This window comes from Zootoca vivipara, chromosome 3, assembly GCF_963506605.1.
Source record: "Zootoca vivipara chromosome 3, rZooViv1.1, whole genome shotgun sequence".
Lineage (NCBI taxonomy): Eukaryota > Metazoa > Chordata > Lepidosauria > Squamata > Lacertidae > Zootoca > Zootoca vivipara.
Window position 1 is genome coordinate 57,628,745 of NC_083278.1, and position 17,258 is coordinate 57,646,002.

Consider the following 17,258-nt stretch of genomic DNA (forward strand, 5'->3'; position numbering starts at 1 on the left):
AGGCTATAAGCAGCCTTAACACCCTCATTTACCTTCAATATCTTGTACAATTGTACAAATACTTTTCTTAATTATCTGGGCATGCTTAGAAGCCATTGAAATAAATGGGACAGGTAAGTCATGACTAAAGTTTGGTTTATTTCAGTGGGAACTAAGTGCAATTAATGCATTTTCAGGTTCCCCCCCCCCTTTAAGCTTAAGAAACTTTATGCGCGCACACACACAGAGAGAAAGAGATTGTTCCCTCCCTATTTTTGTTTTCCATCTTGGGCATCTACAAGTACCTGAATCTTAACTTGAAGCGGACTTTAATATTTTCTTTTATCACTTCCTTTGCTATTTTTTTCTTTTAAAAGGATAATGTATATTTTATTAGTATTTCTATTTACTCTCTTTGAAAGTGTACTTTCAAATATTCCTCTGTTTTAGAAACATTTGTGTGTCCTATCCCCTACATTTCTGTCCTTCTTGCACGCTCACATAGCTTTATGTTTTGGGGTATACAAACAAAGTTTCATTCCTCCATCCATTCAAAGTGTATTCAGTTAGTTTTCATTTTTTGATTTTCAAACTCATCCCCTTTTTTGTTTTTCACTAAGGGGAAACTCAGCCAATTTTCTGCTACTTGTAGCATAGTATCGTTTTCTATCCAGTGGTATGAAATTTGTAGGCTTCCTAGTAATCTTGAAGTTAGGAAATTTAGCACATTTCAGATAGTTATGACAAAGGATCTCATTTTATAGGCAATTTAAAAAGGCTGGCATAAGAGAACGCTACACAAGTTCCTACCATTTCTTTGCTAATTTTTTTTTAGTTATTCCTTTTCAAATGTGGACATCTCTGCAGTTATCTAATTTCTAGTGCTTTATTTTCTTCCCTCTTTTCTTTGATGTACAGTGTCTTGGATCCAAAGAGCTGAGAGTGGAGTTCCATTTAGTGAACTGTCCTTTCTGCCTCCTTCTGTCTATAACTCCATGTTCCCTCCAGAGCAAATTGAATAGGGTCTACAGTTGTGGGGGAAATTGGCAGCAATCTGAAACCCTTCTCCTTGCATGAGTGGAAGTGCCATTGAATCTTAGCCAATGTTTTCATCTTATATTTTTGCTCTTTCTTTGTCTCTATTTACGTAATGTTTTTCATTCTTCCACACAGATTACTTAATCCTTGTCTTATATCACCTGCCTGCTATATTTTTTCAGAAGTTGATCTGTAACCCTTCTTTTTCTCTCAGTGGCATCATTCACACATCATGGTATGCCATAAATCGTGGCTTACTGTGTATGAGAAAATGTGTCCACTTCACTAGTAATTTTTAGCTGTGAGCTGATGAAACAAATCACTCCACACACACACCCCACTCTCACCCCGCATCTCTCTATTTTCTGTTTTGCTGAACAGAAACTCTTATAGAATACTGTGACTTTAAAAATCACCTTAAGAGCCCTACAAGCTTTCCCCCTGAAACCTGGCTTCTTCCATATGTGTATCAATTACTAAAATAAGCTGTGAATGATTTGAACATTCAGATCTGAAGGTGCTATAAAATATAAATTTGACATTTAAAGAGTAAACCAAGTAGTAAAAATTAGTACACTGTTACAGATTAGCATTCATTTGTAAATATATTGTTTTGTATATGATGACAAACTCTGGTATAATCAGGGTGGATAAAAATCAATGGTTTTTTTAAAAAAATCAAAAAAATCGGATTTTTTTGATTTAAATCGGATTTTTTTGATTTAAATCGATTTTTTTGATTTAAATCGATTTTTTAAAATAAAATGCTTTTTGAGGAAAATATATTACCATCCAAAGGTTATTCCATCATGAAATAAAGATTAGTTTTTTAATTATGTAGAATAAGGTTGTATATGTTTATTTTTTGGGGTAAATAAATGCCATTAATCCATTCACAATGTCATGCTCTTCCAGAGGTTTTTGTAAGATTATTGGGCAGATTCTCTGCCTACAAGATATTATCACAGATACTTGGTTTACTTTTGCAGTTCTCAAAACTGAATTTGACTCAACAGAGATCACATGCCTCTTCTTCACAGCAAAAATGTTATAACATGAACAGAGTTGAGAAAAAGACCTTAATCCTATTGTTCTACAAACCTATGAATACAGAAACAACCCCTTCAGTGCTAAGTTTCAAGAAGTTCAGTGAATAGAATAGAAACAATATTTTTCTGATTGTTTGGAGTGGACAGTATTTAAGTTTTTCATGTGATTTAAATCGACTATGATTTAAATCAAGCCTTACTGACTAGTGATTTAAATCGTGATTTAAATCATGATTTAAATCAGTTTGATTTAAATCAAATCCACCCTGGGTATAATGCTGCTATATAAATATATGGTGCAACCACATTTTGAATACTGTGTACAGTTCTGGTCGTCTTCCTCAAAAATGATATTGTAGAGTTGGAAAGGGTTCAGGAAAGAGTAATCAAAATGATCAAAGCAATAGACCAGGTTACAATATTTCGGTTTTTGTAGTTCAGAGAACAGGCTTGTAGAAGTCAACATGGTAGAAATGTATAAAATGGTGCATGGTATGAAGGAACTGAGCAGAAAAAAATAATTACTGTTTTCTCATAACATTAGAACTTGTGGACAACTAATGAAGCTAAATGTTGGAAGATTCAGGACAGACAAACTAAAGTACTTCTTCATGCAACACATAGTTAAATTTGTTCCCATAATAGGCAGTTTGACTACTAGCCCTGATGACTATGTTCTACTTCCACTTTCAGAGGCAATATGCTTCTAAATACCAATTTGCTGGAAACCACAGAAGGGGAGAATGTTGTCACACTCAGGTCCTGCTTGTGTGCAGCCACTCAAAATTTAAAATGTGCCCACAAGTCCAAAAAATATTGATTACCCCTGTTGTACATGCACATGCAATAAAAAGTACATTGGAACCAACCGTTTATAGTGCTAGTAATCAATTCTGAAGGAAATCCAGATTGGAATGCTGCACTGGTTTTAGGCCAAAAAGTCCCTTGTTGCCATTTGTCTCCAAATGGTGCCATTTACTGATTGCACACCTACAGTGGCATGTTTCATCTACGGGGAATTTCTTCCACATAATGAGTTCACATATTTGACTTCATTTTTCATTATTGCTGTGCCATTCATGCGCTTCTGTGTATTGGCTGCAATCCTGCACTCCTTGTACATATCACACTCACATGCAAAGAAAACCAAATCTTCCATTACATTGCATAATAACATAGACTGTTATATAGTACTTGCTATTGCATATATTTTAATTGTAGTATGTAAAATACTGTAATCTGGCCTGTATACAGTTTTGTATTGTAGTCTATTACATACTTGCAAGGTGTGTCTGTGTTGTGTTTTTTTTCCATTATGGCGTCAGCCTCCTAAAATGCTGTTACAATGAAGCATCTAAATTCTCAACCCTATTGAGCTTTGGACCTTATCTCACTGGGTTGCATTAAACTAAGTCATAGAGTAGCCTCATTGATTTCACTAAGCTTCAAAGTAGGCCTCTTGTATATTGATTTCAGTGGGCCTACTCTATGACTCTGTTGAGTATCACCATTAGCTTTTTCTCCTCAGTGTCGAACAAAAATGCCTCCCATTCTCTGCCTTAGTTGTAGATAGCAAATTTGAAGCCAAGGTCTCTGTGTTACTTTTTTTAACCTCAGCAGTAGTTTTAAACCACTTCAGCTATCTTTGTTTTCCCATACAGAGTCTTGGAAACTAGTTTGAATGATATGAGTATTCCTTGCTAGCGATCTTGAGTTCTGCATTGCAGAACTTCTGTTCCCAGGATTCTCTGAAAAGAGAACTCCCCAGCAAAATCAGTTCATTGGCATGGAGATACCATCAGAAGATGAGCAAGGGCATTTTTATTTTGAAAGACATTTAATTTCCATCTGTAAACTGATATTTTTGTTTTATATGCATTCGGTACATTGAGCTTTTTGGTGTTAATTTTTAATTTTTTAATTTTTAATAAATGTTCAGATTATAAACTACATTAAATTTATAAATTTATAAATTTAATGGAAAAGACCTTGATGTTGGGAAAGATGGAGGGCACTAGGAGAAGGGGACGACAGAGGACGAGATGGTTGGACAGTGTTCTCGAAGCTACGAACATGAGTTTGACCAAACTGCGGGAGGCAGTGGAAGACAGGAGTGCCTGGCGTGCTATGGTCCATGGGGTCACGAAGAGTCGGACACGACTAAACGACTAAACAACAACAAATTTATAAAAGAAAAGCTTTGCAGAACCGTATGAACAAACACGTTGTTTGCTTAGGTTTTATTTTATACAGATTTAGTTGCTGTTACTGCATTGCACCTTTTACTCTGTTTCCCCTTGACTGTTGTAGCAGTAAAAAACAAGGCTATAACAATATGCTTCCTTCAGAATTTGAACTGGGCTTTTATTGTCATAGAGTCTAGCCTGGTTTATGCTGGTTAATGCAACAAACTGAGTATTACTTGACATGGCAATGCTTTGGATAATTACAGCTGAGAGGCATCTGTTTAAGGAAGTGCAAATGCTCTGTATTATTTGGGGGTGGGAGAGAGGCAGTTGTAAATAATATTCTCAAGAATTTAACTATGAGAGATTGGGAGCAGATTTTTAAAAATTGTGTGCATGACACATTTGTTATGTAACTTTTTTTAAAAAAAGTTTCATCTTATTACATTCATGCATATCCTATACAATTTTTTTAGACTTCCCTCTGATTATTTCCCCTCTTCGTCACTTAATCTTACATTTCATTATCTTCACTGTTACTTATAATACTCCATAACTAAATGTCCTTCTTAAATTTTCCCTGCAATATTTCATATAGTCCTCCTTACAGAAATTCTTGTAGTCCTACTAGCGTAATCTGTTGTTTACAGCTGTCTTTCAAATAGTTCACAAATTTACTCCAATCCTCTTAAGAACCTCTGGTCCCGTCGGTTTCGAATTCTTCCCGTCATCTTGTTCAATTCTGCATAGTCCATTAGTTTATTCTGCCACTTCTCTTTCATTGGTAATTCTTCTTGCTTCCATTTCTGTGCCATTATACTCTTGCTGCTGTTGTTGCATACATAAACAATTTGTTATCCTGTCTATTAATGTCTTCACCTACAATGCCCAACAAAAATGCTTCAGGTTTTTTAAAACAGATGTATATTTCAACATCTTTTTCATTTCATTGTGTATCATTTCCCAAAAGCACTTCACTCTCTTACATTCCCACCAAATATGATAAAATGATCTTTTTCCTTACATTTCCAACATCTATTACTTATTTTATACATTTTAGCTATAAAACCGAAAGTAAAAGTTCACCAGGAGACTCTCCTCCGCGGTGCCAAAAGCTCTCAAAAAGAAACAAAGTATCTCAAATAAGGAGCTTTCACCCCCTTTTTACGTACAGTTATATATTTTCTCCCTTTCACAACAACTGTATTTATAAAATTTATATTTCCACTGCAGGAAACCTTTTAAGCCTTCCATTCTGTAGGAAATTCATGCATCTACTGTCCAATCCCAAATGGGGCTGACCTCCTTTTTTCTACCTCGCTGCCTCCGAATTATTATAATTATTATGATTTGTACTTCACTGAATTAATCCAGATTTCTTTTCTTGAGAATCGATCTCTGTGCTGGGTAAGCTCAAGGCTGTGCTTCTTGGGAGTAGAAATGGTGTCTCAGTCTTGCTGATCTTTCAGCTCCAAAAATGAGTGTTTCCGTTAGCGGAGAGACCACTTTTTTGGCGTCGCTGGATGCCTGCCCTCAGAATCTTCCTTCTGAGGTTTTAGGGGGCTTGTGGCGCCCACACACTGCTCATGTTTCCTCCCAAAACCTGGATTCTCCCTGCAGGGCTGAATCCCGCTTGCTCACGGCTTCGTGATTAACCGGAAGTCAACTTTTTAAAATAAAAGTTATGCATTTATGAGTTACAACCAGATCTTATGATACATGAGAATGTCCATCAAATTCAAAATCTAGATTGTGCTGTATATTTCTAGTGCATAATAGAATATGAATGGGAAGTTCTTGGTTAAACAGCACCCCAACAATTAACTCTCTAGTGATCTTAGGCAAGCTATTACTGTTTTCACCTCAACCTCTGTTCTCTGTAATATTAGAATCATAGTATCAGCCTGCCTTACAGGGTTGTTGCCAGAGTTGCTGGGATAATGTCTATAAAGAGCTATTTATATGGTAAGGATTTTTTTCTCCTTTCACAAATACAGCTTGTACTTCATTATACTGTATATACCTTTACCTCTCCTTTAACACACTATGAGGACATGGGGTAGAGCATACTCGTGTCTTTTAAAAAGTAAAGTGGTAGATGGTCCTAAATGCAAGCATTATTAATGACCCTTATGGTCGTGGCAATCCTTTCTAATAATAAAGTGTTGGAGCTGTCAAATGATGGCACAAATATCCTAATCTACTGAGATAGCTTTTTAATCCGAGTCATCAATCATGTTTTATTAGCTTTAACAGAGTCAAGCTGCTGTCATTTAAATGTTGCACTAGGACAATGTGCCGAAAATGTTCTGCAGGTGTAACTTTCACTCAAATGCTAAGTCTGCACAGCAAGCTAGATGGTGCTCATGTTGGGAGAGAGTGCCATCTTCAGTTTTAATTATCCACCGAGCTTCTGAATTTTGCATCTTTGTAGAGTGTAAAATTATACTTTCTATTCTAAAGGAAAGGGTGGGAAGCAGGATTCTGAATATGATATGTGACCATCAAAAATCATCAATAAACTGAATTGTTATTTTTAAAACTATTAAATATTGTTTTACACAACTGTTGCAACATATGGCTTAAAATATGCTAAAAGCTGCTAGTATAATATTTGCAATAATAATAACAATAACATTAGACAATACTCAGAATATTTATTTCCTAACTTAACATGCTAAGTACTATTGAAAGCACATATTTGTACTACTGCAACAAAAATGTATTATGGTAGAAATGGTGGTAACATGAATGAAGAAAAAAGTCTTATCAGCATTGTTTGTTTTTTGTTGAGTTTGATGGAGGAGAGAGAACAGATTTTCTGTGGATATTAAAGTAGTGTCCACTTTTATTTGGCAGTTCTCTTTCGTTTCTGGTATGTTACCAGAAACATCTACTGAATTCTTACATGCTAGTCCTGGGACAGATGTGATATTTATTCTTACTACTGCTGCTGCTGCTGTTTCATTTAGAAAATACATTTTTTAAAATAAAATAAAAACGCTTTAGTGTTAGTAGGTTTACACTTCATCTAGAATGAAGCATTGATATAGTGTATGTGTACGGTATATATAGACATAGCTCTGTGCATTTAAATTTTAAAGGGATTTCATACAATAAGAAGCAGATGTGTCACAGTGACAGCAGGCAAGTAGGGGCTGGGGAGCTGGGTTCATTAAAAGAGCCTTGGGATAAATGCACCACATAAGATACCCACTGAAAGACAGAAGCTGTTGATGAGGGTGACCTCTGAATGCAAGTCATCTTACTATAAACAGAAGGGTGTGGAAAGCCATTGGTCTGAGCCAAGCTTGTTTACTATCCAGATCTCACTTTAGTTAACTTAAGTAAGCCCACTGAGCCTGCGGTGACTGCTCAAGGAAGAACAAAGTGTCTTTCGTTCTACCTGAATTTGAGACAATAGTGCTGTCTACAGAATTATCTGATCCTGTAATTGGCTACACATTTCCAGTGTTGGGTAGAGAAATTTTGTTGGTGCAGAACTTAATATATGCTTTTCCCTCCAAATTTGAGTCGGTGTGTCTGGGGAATTCTTTTAAATATCTTGAGAGGGAAATGAGGTAAGCCTGTAATTTATTTCTGTATGTGACAATGATTAGCATGTTCAGAAAGCAATTGAGACTAAATAGTGTCTGTTTATTTAATCAAATCCTTAATGAGATTTTTTCCAATTAGGGATAATTTTCATTAGTTTATTTTGCATGTTTTTATAGGTTTTTTAAATTGATCATATCTCATATGTGTGGAAGTTATTAACTGCTCTAACTTCAACCATCATTCATAAATGAAAGTTATTTAAATATGCGTTTATGATATTTATACATTTCACAGTAAGCCTCCTGCTTTTTTACTAATATATGAAATATTTAATTATTATGTTTTGGGAGAAACATAAGATCATCAGACCTTTGTCAGAAATATGTTTTCGTTCAAAAAATAATAGCACTATACTGTATATTTTTACTCAGAAGTTGCCCCTACTGTGCTCTGTGGGGCTTACTCCAGGATAAGTGTATTTTGAGTTTTAGCATCTGTGTGTGTCATTGAATACCTTTTTCATACTTGTTTTGCAATGTTTCATAGGCTAATGGTTGTTTGGAATACAAAACAACAGATCATTTATAGTATTTCTTTTGTTGTTAGATAATTTAATCTGACATTCCAGAGCTAAAATGTTGAGCTTGCTTTTTGTAGCTGTTTCCCTGGGTTTAAAATTCATTTGTAACATTTTGATATAGTTTATAGTGATGCAAGTAATGAATTTGGCTGTAAAACAATAGTAGTTAAGCAATGCTATAACTGTATACATAAATGTTTTTTTCCTGCCTTGTAAGGAGAACTTAGACCATAAGTGCTATATTGCACTTCAGGATTCATAATGTGAATTGGCGTTAACAACTACTGCTTCTTAAATGTCCCTTTCATTCAAGAGAACTTGGGAGAGTCTTTTGCTTCAGGAGTATTTTATTACCTTAGAAAAGGAAGTAAAGTTTTGGAGAGAAAAATAAAATGCTTGAACTGTCCACTTGTGAAAATAGATTTAGAGCTGCAAGGAGTTGTATTGTTAAGGGACACTGTTTTGCAGAAAAGTATGATAAATTATTACAACCAATATGCTCCTCAACTTGGTTCGTAAGGTCTAGTGAACAGCAAGCAGCAGTATCCAATTACATGTTTCTTTTCTTAGATTGCTTAGTATTTTCATATTTCAGTTCAGCTGAACCATTTTTTTTTTAATCAGACAGGGTTTGGCTTCTAAACTAACAGCTTTTAGAACACTAAAATCTTACCTATGAACAACTCCTACTTGTAAATTTTAAAATGATTAGATTAAACAAACCCCTTTTCAAAAATATTTTTGTTGGGCTTTATTTATAATTACACTATGTTGTTTTATAAAATAGTTTAATGAATTCCATAAATTGAAACATAAAGGAGCATCTCAAATTTAATGTTGGAAAAATGAGTGTATGTTTAGAAAATGCAAGACAGCTGTTAAAGAAAGACAAATGTCAAACAACTTATTAAATATATGTTGAATGATAACGGGTATTATTTGCTTACCAGTGTGTAATGTGAGATGATGGACAAATATAATGTGCATTATATCTAAATTAGAATTAAATAACATTGGTTAAAAACCTGTTTTTAACATTTGAAGCAGTCTGACAGAGATGTCTAAAAATATTTTCCTGTGATTTAAATGTGCATCAGTACTTCTATTTGTGAAATGCTCGGTTATGGGAAACCAACAAGAAATTTGTCCTGTATATAAGCCCAGATGTAGTAAACAGAGACACTGATTATAAGAAAATAGAAAAAAATCACAACAAACTGCATATACTGTAGAAAGGTTCTAAGTTTTTCTCTAGCTAATTGATTTTTAAAGATTCACAAGACAATCCTATGTATGTCCACTCAGAAGTGCCACTGATATCAGTGGGAGTAACTGTCAAGTACATGTGTGTATAGGATTTCAGTCTTAAAGTACAATATAGTTGGAGTAAGTGGGATTTACTTCTGAGCAGGCATGCATATAATTTTTAGTACTGTAAAGCAATACTGTCATTTTTTTTAAAAAAAAATAATTCCTGGTATTTCATTAATATGAAGATGTAAATAAATTTAATAAATTTATTTACGTAAATGTAGATGTATTTACATTTTATCTTATAGCTCTGGGCCACCAGCAATGATGTTTTAAAACAAAAGAAAAATAGATTCTATATGCTTATTTCTAAAAGTACTCAATAGTGAAAAGATACTTGTTAAACAAAAAGGGACTACATTTATATTAGTTATATAAGGCACTCATAGTTAGAACACAACTTGCTTGGATGGGCTTGGAGGGATTAGAAAATAGGTATTAGTTTAATAAATACTCAGATGCAAATTTTGTAAACCTATTTATAACTGATCAAAATGGTCATTTTAGAAATAGCTATCTATTAAGAGAGCCCCTAACTATTGAAGATAGGTGTGACTAGGGATCCCCCCCCCTCGATATGCCTGGAAATAAATATTAAAGGAGGAAAGAAGACAATACAGTCATACCTCAGGTTACAGCTGCTTCAGGTTGCGTCTTTTCGGGTTGCGCTCCGCGCTGAACCCGGAAGTATTGGAATGGGTTACTTCCGGGTTTCGGTGCATGCATGGAAACGCCAAATCGCGACCCGTATATGCGCAGGCGTGGGTTGCGAATACTGTGGGTTGTGAACGTGCCTCCCACACGGATCACGTTCGGAACCCGAGTGTCCACTGTATGTGTGGATTTTTGCATAAACAACTAATACAAAGATAAGCAGAAAACATTAATTGTAACAAATAAAGAAGCCTTAAACAACAACAACAACTTGTGCAGAAGTGTTACATTTAGCATTTTGTATGCTCCATACAGTTATGCATTAACACTGAAATTCTAGGAATGCCTACTTAGATGTAAGCTCCACTGAGTAAAGTGGAACTTACATCAAGGTATAGGTATATAAGATTGCAGCCTATAGCCACAGTCCTATACATAACTACTGAAAGTAAGTTTAATTGAACTCAACTGGACTTACTTTAGAAACATGCTATTAGTTGAGTACCATTTTCAGATAAGCAAGAATAGAAATAAAAAACTCAAATATAATTAAAAAGGATTTGTTATATATTTGATACACATTTATAATCTGTGACATTTCAATTCATCCACTGTCTGAAGGTCACCCCCTTCCTCCAGAACTACCTTCCAGAGCACCATCAGAAATCTCTTATTTCATTCAAATACCTAATAAAAACCCACATTTTCTATAAAATTTTGGCACAACTACCTAGATATAACAGTGGTTCACAATTAGGTCATTACTGAGGATCCCCTATTTTTCAAAAGCCAAGCCACAGACCCCCTACTTTTAAAATTTTTGATAACTCTAGTTACCTCTGCAAAACAATTTTTTGAACAAAATTTGGGTATCCCCAAATAAGCAAAGAATTTTAGGTATGCTAAAAACAGACTAGGGCTGAGCGATACCTGGTTTTCAACATCGTGATATATCAGCAGCTAAACATCAGGATATTCTGATAAATCACAGTGTTTGAAACTGGACATCAGGCGTGGGGATGAGGGAAGGAGCAGTCACAGAGATTGGGTGGGTGGTATGCACGCAGATCAGATGTGGGGATTGAAGGAGTTGCAGTCATGGAGATCGGGCGGGTGAGGTGTGTGCAGATCAGGTGGGATGAGGCAAGGAGCAGCTGCGAAGATTAGATTGGGGGGGGGGCGAGGAGAGGAAGCAGAGTTCCCTCTGCCACGTGATAGAGGGGATGAAGATGGGGGTGCATCAAGCCACAGCCAGCGGTGGCAGCCAGCGAAGATACACATCCACTGTGGCTGCTGCTGCTTTCCTGCTGACCGAGAAAAGTTGCTCTTTCTCAGTGCCAGGGGAAAGTAGTGCCACAGTGCCTTAAACTGAAAGCAATCAGCTGCCCTGTTCTCTGTCAGTGTGAGAGGAAGGCAACTCACATCAGCAATGTGATCGGCTGAGATCGTACGGTATCCGGTGCCTTGAAGTCTGTTGCCCTGTTCTCCCTTGCGTGAGGAGTGTTATATTACTGCATATTGCTGGGTCAAAATCGCAGTGTGATTTCAAAACCAATTTTGGCCAATATATTGAAAAATTTCACAGCGCTAAAATAGACCATAAAATTTGATATATTACCATGCAAAAATGACCAAAAAAAAGTTGGAGGGGGAAGGCAGGGGATGGGGCTGTGGACCCCTAATTGGGAACCACTGACCTAGAGAGATGTTAGAGCAGGGTATTACCATAGAAGCCTGTAAAGGTAAGGACAAGGATCTTATGCTGAATGTGGAAGCAGATAGAAAGCCAGTGAAGAGATTTAAGAAAGGGTTTCATATGATCAGAGTGACAAGATATGTAAATGATTTTGGTACTAGAATGCTGGGTGGAAATGGAGGACCAGATGAGGCAATAAAGGACTAGAGAGGTCACCTTCTGGGTTCAAGTACAGTTCCACTTGTCTCACCGCTTTCTTCCAGAAAAACCCGCTGTTTACCTCTGAATTGGCGCATGGGACAAGCAGAACTGTGAATGAACTATCTGTCAGCCTAACGTGTCTTAGAAGTGTTATGAGAATAAAGTGGGATATAGGTGGTGGTGGTAAGTAGAGAATTACCGGTATATAAGCTGTGTTGAACTTGAAAGAGTAGAAATAAAATAAAAAATAAACTTTTGTTATGATATTTTGTCCTTTCTGTTATGTGTTGCATCATTCCTATTCCTCTCCTCTGCCAAATGTGGGATTCAAGTTGGAGTATTTGATCGGTATGCCATGTTCTGAATGTTCACATCAGTTCCCATTACAGTCATATCTCTGGTTGCAGCCACTTCAGGTTGCATCTTTTCGGGTTGCGCTCCATGCCATACCTGGAAGTACCGGAACAAATTACTTCCATGTTTCGGCGTGCACACATGCACAGAAGCACTAAATTGTGCTTTGTGGGTTGCGAACGTGCCTCCTGCACGGATCACGTTCGCAACCTGAACTTCCACTGTATTACCGTGTTTCCCCGAAAATCATATATATTTATTTATCCTCAAGAAGATACAATATGGCTTATTTTCAGGGAATGTCTTATTTTTTTTACGCATTCAGCCTCACTTCTTTCTTGGCGCCCTCCAGAACTGTGCCTATCACTATTTTCGAGGTATGACTTATATTGCGCAAATGCTTAGAAATCCTGCTATGGCTTATTTTATGGGTATGTCTTATTTTCGGGGAAACACTGTATGAATTGAAAAAGGAATATGAGTTACAGGTTACGTTATAAGCTCATTGTGCTTCTTACTGAGCCACTTCCAATTGCTAAAAAACCTTCATGTTGCAGGCAGCATTTATCCAGATTGTCTGAGCCCACAAAATGCTACTGGAATAAAGCATGGTTTGAGATTCTAGACCACCCCTTCTCTTGCAGCCTCTGTTGCTGCAGGAGAAAGTGATGGCAGGCTGTTTCTCTTAATCTCTTGGACTAGTGTTCTAGCCGTAATCCTGCAATAGGAAACAGGCTGAAAGATTTGTATGGATCACCTTAGGTGTGTTTGGTAAGACAATCCCTCTACTTCCATGAGCCAGTGTTTACCTGATCTTATGACAGGGAGGTGGCATTATGTGGCATCCTCTCAAGCTGTTTGTACACCTGTCATAATGCATGTTACCAGCTGTTCCATCATTGCATCTTGTGCCAAGTGCAGATAATGCACCTGAGAATGCACATAAACTTCTGCATGTTGCCATCTGTTCTCACCATTGGACCTTGAACACAATTCTGAGAATCAATGTAGTGTACCAATACTATTCGAAAGGTGTCTGACTTGTGAGCAGAGTAAAATATTGTTATTGAGTAGCTCAGTTCAGCTGAAACCCCATAGATGTTCCAGAACTATGTTATGAATTGGCTTTATTCTGAGCAATGAGTGTTGTCATTGTGCTAGATAGGGGAAATAAGGTTCATGCTAACCCTGATTCTAAGAATGCCCGCTGGCAAACAAATCCTATATCCTTATTAAATCAAGTGCTCTTTTTGCGTTTCCTGAAGAAATCTAAGCTTTCCCATTTTCAAGAATGGTAAGATCATTCTTATTAAAATAAGATTTTGCTCTTTGGCATGATATTTAGTTAATACGATTATTTTATTGTTTTACAAATAAATATTAGAATGGCAACCCTGATGCAGTTATTGCTAGTTCACAGGACCAAGCACACAGTAATAATGGTTTTCATTGATCACTGCTAAATTGCTCTGTTTGGCAAGGTGCATATGATCACTGCAACTCCAATGTAGTATTGTCAGTTCCCCAAATTAGCACTTTCAGTAAATATGCATGTAAGATTCAAATTTGCTAGCAGATCTGGTAATAAGAAGTTCAGATAACGTATCCTTTATCTTTCTAGCTCCTTTAGTTCAGTGTCTTTGCCCATAGGTTTAAAATTTAGACCGAGTTCAGACATAAGAATGGTTTCCTGTTCCATGTCTACTAGCAGATGGAGATTGGACACTCCCCTTTTAAATACACCACAGTTAATCACAAAAGTTAGTTAACTGTCATTTGTTCAAACTATGATGAATGATAAAAATGCAGAATCAAACAGTGTTTTCAATCCTGACTGGTTTTTAAGTCATAGTTTAAACAAGCCTCAATTCCTTCAGTTCAGATATGGGGAACTGTGGTTTGTTTAAAACAGTTGTAGGGGACCTTTCCCCCAGCATGCCAGATCTATATCTGTCCTATCCTTTACAAGCTAAATTTGACAGGTAAGTGGGGGCACTCACCTGACATCACAATGGTATCAAGTGACAAGGCTCTTTGAAGGGTCACTCCTAGTGTCCCTTCAAAAAAAGCTTGCTCCAGGTTCACAGAGGGGTTTCTATTATTATTATTTTAAATTTTTATTCATTTTTCAATAAAACATACAATTAACTCACTTTACAAACACCCACTAAATAGACAATGAAAAAGAAAAATGAAAACGAAAGGAAAGAAGAATAACAACAATAATAATACAATCTTCTCTTAATATCTACCTTGCTTAACATTGTTATATGGACTTCCTCGATTCCCCCCTCACTGGTTCCATTTTTAATTCATCTTTAGCAATTTTCATATTATATCTTAAATAATTTTCAACGACTTATAAATTTTCATCTTCCTCTATTTCATTAACACATTCTTCTTCATTATCCACATTTTTGTTATCAACATTTCATCATTATCCTTACCAATATTTCATCAATTATTTCTATCCTATAATTGATTTCAAACCCATTTATCTTCTGTTTTACCCCCTAGCCTAAAACTACTTCCCAAAAAATATCCATAATTTTAAACATTACTTATTTTTCCCTAATAGCATTTAAACATTTACATCTACCGTAGTTCTACCCCCCCCTCCCCTGGACTCGGAGTCTGCTGGCATCTTCAGGAAAAAAAGTTATATCCAAACTGGTTGCAAAATAGCATAAGTTCTTCATACATTAATACTCTTATAGCCATTTATGGAAAAAGCATTTAGCAATCACTCACTGTCATATAATTTGTGTTCTCTTCGCTGCTGACAGTTCACAACCTCAAAGAGGTAAATAAATTCCTTTCTTTTGTGACATCATAATGGTGGCTCACTGATCCCTCCGGGGTGCTGACTCCAGCGTATAAGGGGGCTTTCCCCAGTCCAAAATAAATCTTTACAGGGATAAGTTCAATCCTTCTCCCCTTTACCCTGCCTCAAGGGAAAAATTTTATGTCCAATCTTTGGGAATTTAAAGCTTTCTGAATATATTCCCAGCTTCGGGAAAGGTAACTGCTTCTCAATTCTCTCAGTGGGGGAGATCGTATTTAAATCTCCCGTGGCCAATTCCTTCAATTTTTAAAACCCAATATTCGGATTACTCACAGTGCAGTCCTTAAATTTAAAAGTTGCTTTGGAAGAATTGACTGCTGATACTGCTCAGTCTTGCAGCTTCATGCTGTCAGGGGAAGCGTCTTTATCCGATGTGCTGGGGCTCCGACTCCCTCTCTCTCGGGGGCTCAAAACAGAACCTTACCTGGGAGGGAGGAGCCCGTTTTTTGCGCCCGCCGGACAACCATGCCCCCAAAATGCTCGATTTGGGGTTCTTTAGGGGGGTCCGCTGCGCTGGAGTGGTTTCCCCCATCCCTGACGCGCCAAGGTCCGCTCCGCCGAACGGACCTTCGACTGATGGCAGCTCCGCGATCAACCAGAAGTCCCCAGAGGGGTTTGCATTAAAACCCCTGTTAAAACAGGATTTTTTGCTCCATTTTAGCAGGCATTTCAATGCAAACCATGATTTTGGAGCAAGGTGTGTTCCAACCACCTATCAACTATTGGAGTGGGGAGTGTACCTTTATTCAGCAATAATTTGGGGCTTATTTTAAGCTCCTAATTGTTTCTTTGAGGCCACGATGGTATCCGCTCTACCCCAACATCACATATGACATCAGGTATGGGGCAGTTGGGTGTGGTTTTCCAGGAATGGCCTGATGGGTCAAAGTGGGCCTGTGGGCTAGACATTCACTCTGGTTTAAAAGCAGAAGCAAAAGCTGCTGATCTTCTTGCATATGCAAATGAAGGGAGCAGGATGGAGAGACCTGGCTCTTCAGTGGCTTCTGTGTACAGATCTGGTAAATTAAATTGCCTTTTTAATCAACAGAATGTATAAAATACCAGTTTCAACTCTTTTAAATAGAGAGGGTGCCTAACTTGTGTGTATCCTAGAATAACTATTTCTAAACATATGTCTCAATGTCCACTTATACTGCTGTAAATAGAAAGATTTAGGGGAATATTAAAGGGGAGCCATGTTTTGCAGAGGCTGCAGTTTGTCATAGTAAAGGAGAGTAAAATATTCTGATGCAAATGTGCTGTATAAAACACAGCTATAATTTGTTTAGGAATTTAAAGGGCATACTTATAACAATTGATCCAGGTTCAATTAAAATGCTGTAAGCATCTAATAGGAGGTCTTACTGTATATGAGATTCAGAAGACACAAATGCTATGCAGAATGTGAAAAATCAAATTTAATATATATATTATGCTCATTTCATGATAAACATTGAGTTATTGCACAGATTGAAAAGACAAAGTACATACTAGATTATAGATACATATGGATAATACTTGCAAAATATTTGAACTGGAGCAACACACATTAAGCATACCGGATTTAGAAGATGAAAATTAATGTATGAATTATTTAGCTAACACTGCACTTTTGCCACAGAATCTGGTGTTTATTATTGTGAGCTTTAGCAGGAAACAGAAGCCATATCAGTTGGGAAAACATTTCTTTACAAAATTGAGAACAGTTTGGCTTTCTCGTTTCTAAGCAGGGAACCTGGTTCTTTGGTTTCTTTGTTCCAAGTCAGACTACTCCCAAACTATTTTAGCTGAACATTTTGCATACTAA

General features: G+C 36.7%; 1 protein-coding gene across 26 annotated transcripts in view; it reads left to right on the forward strand.

The window, feature by feature from the left end:
* The window catches only part of EYA4 (EYA transcriptional coactivator and phosphatase 4), a 120,848-nt gene that overhangs the window by 43,365 nt on the left and 60,225 nt on the right, over positions 1-17,258 (forward strand). For 3 of the 26 annotated variants that reach the window (XM_035108955.2, XM_035108962.2, XM_035108965.2), the window contains exon 1: positions 1,751-7,833. The exons of the other annotated variants lie outside the window; for them this stretch is intronic. The gene's annotated coding sequence lies outside the window, so the exon portion shown is untranslated. Of the gene's footprint in view, positions 1-1,750; positions 7,834-17,258 lie in introns of those variants that run through there. 26 annotated transcript variants of the gene reach the window in all.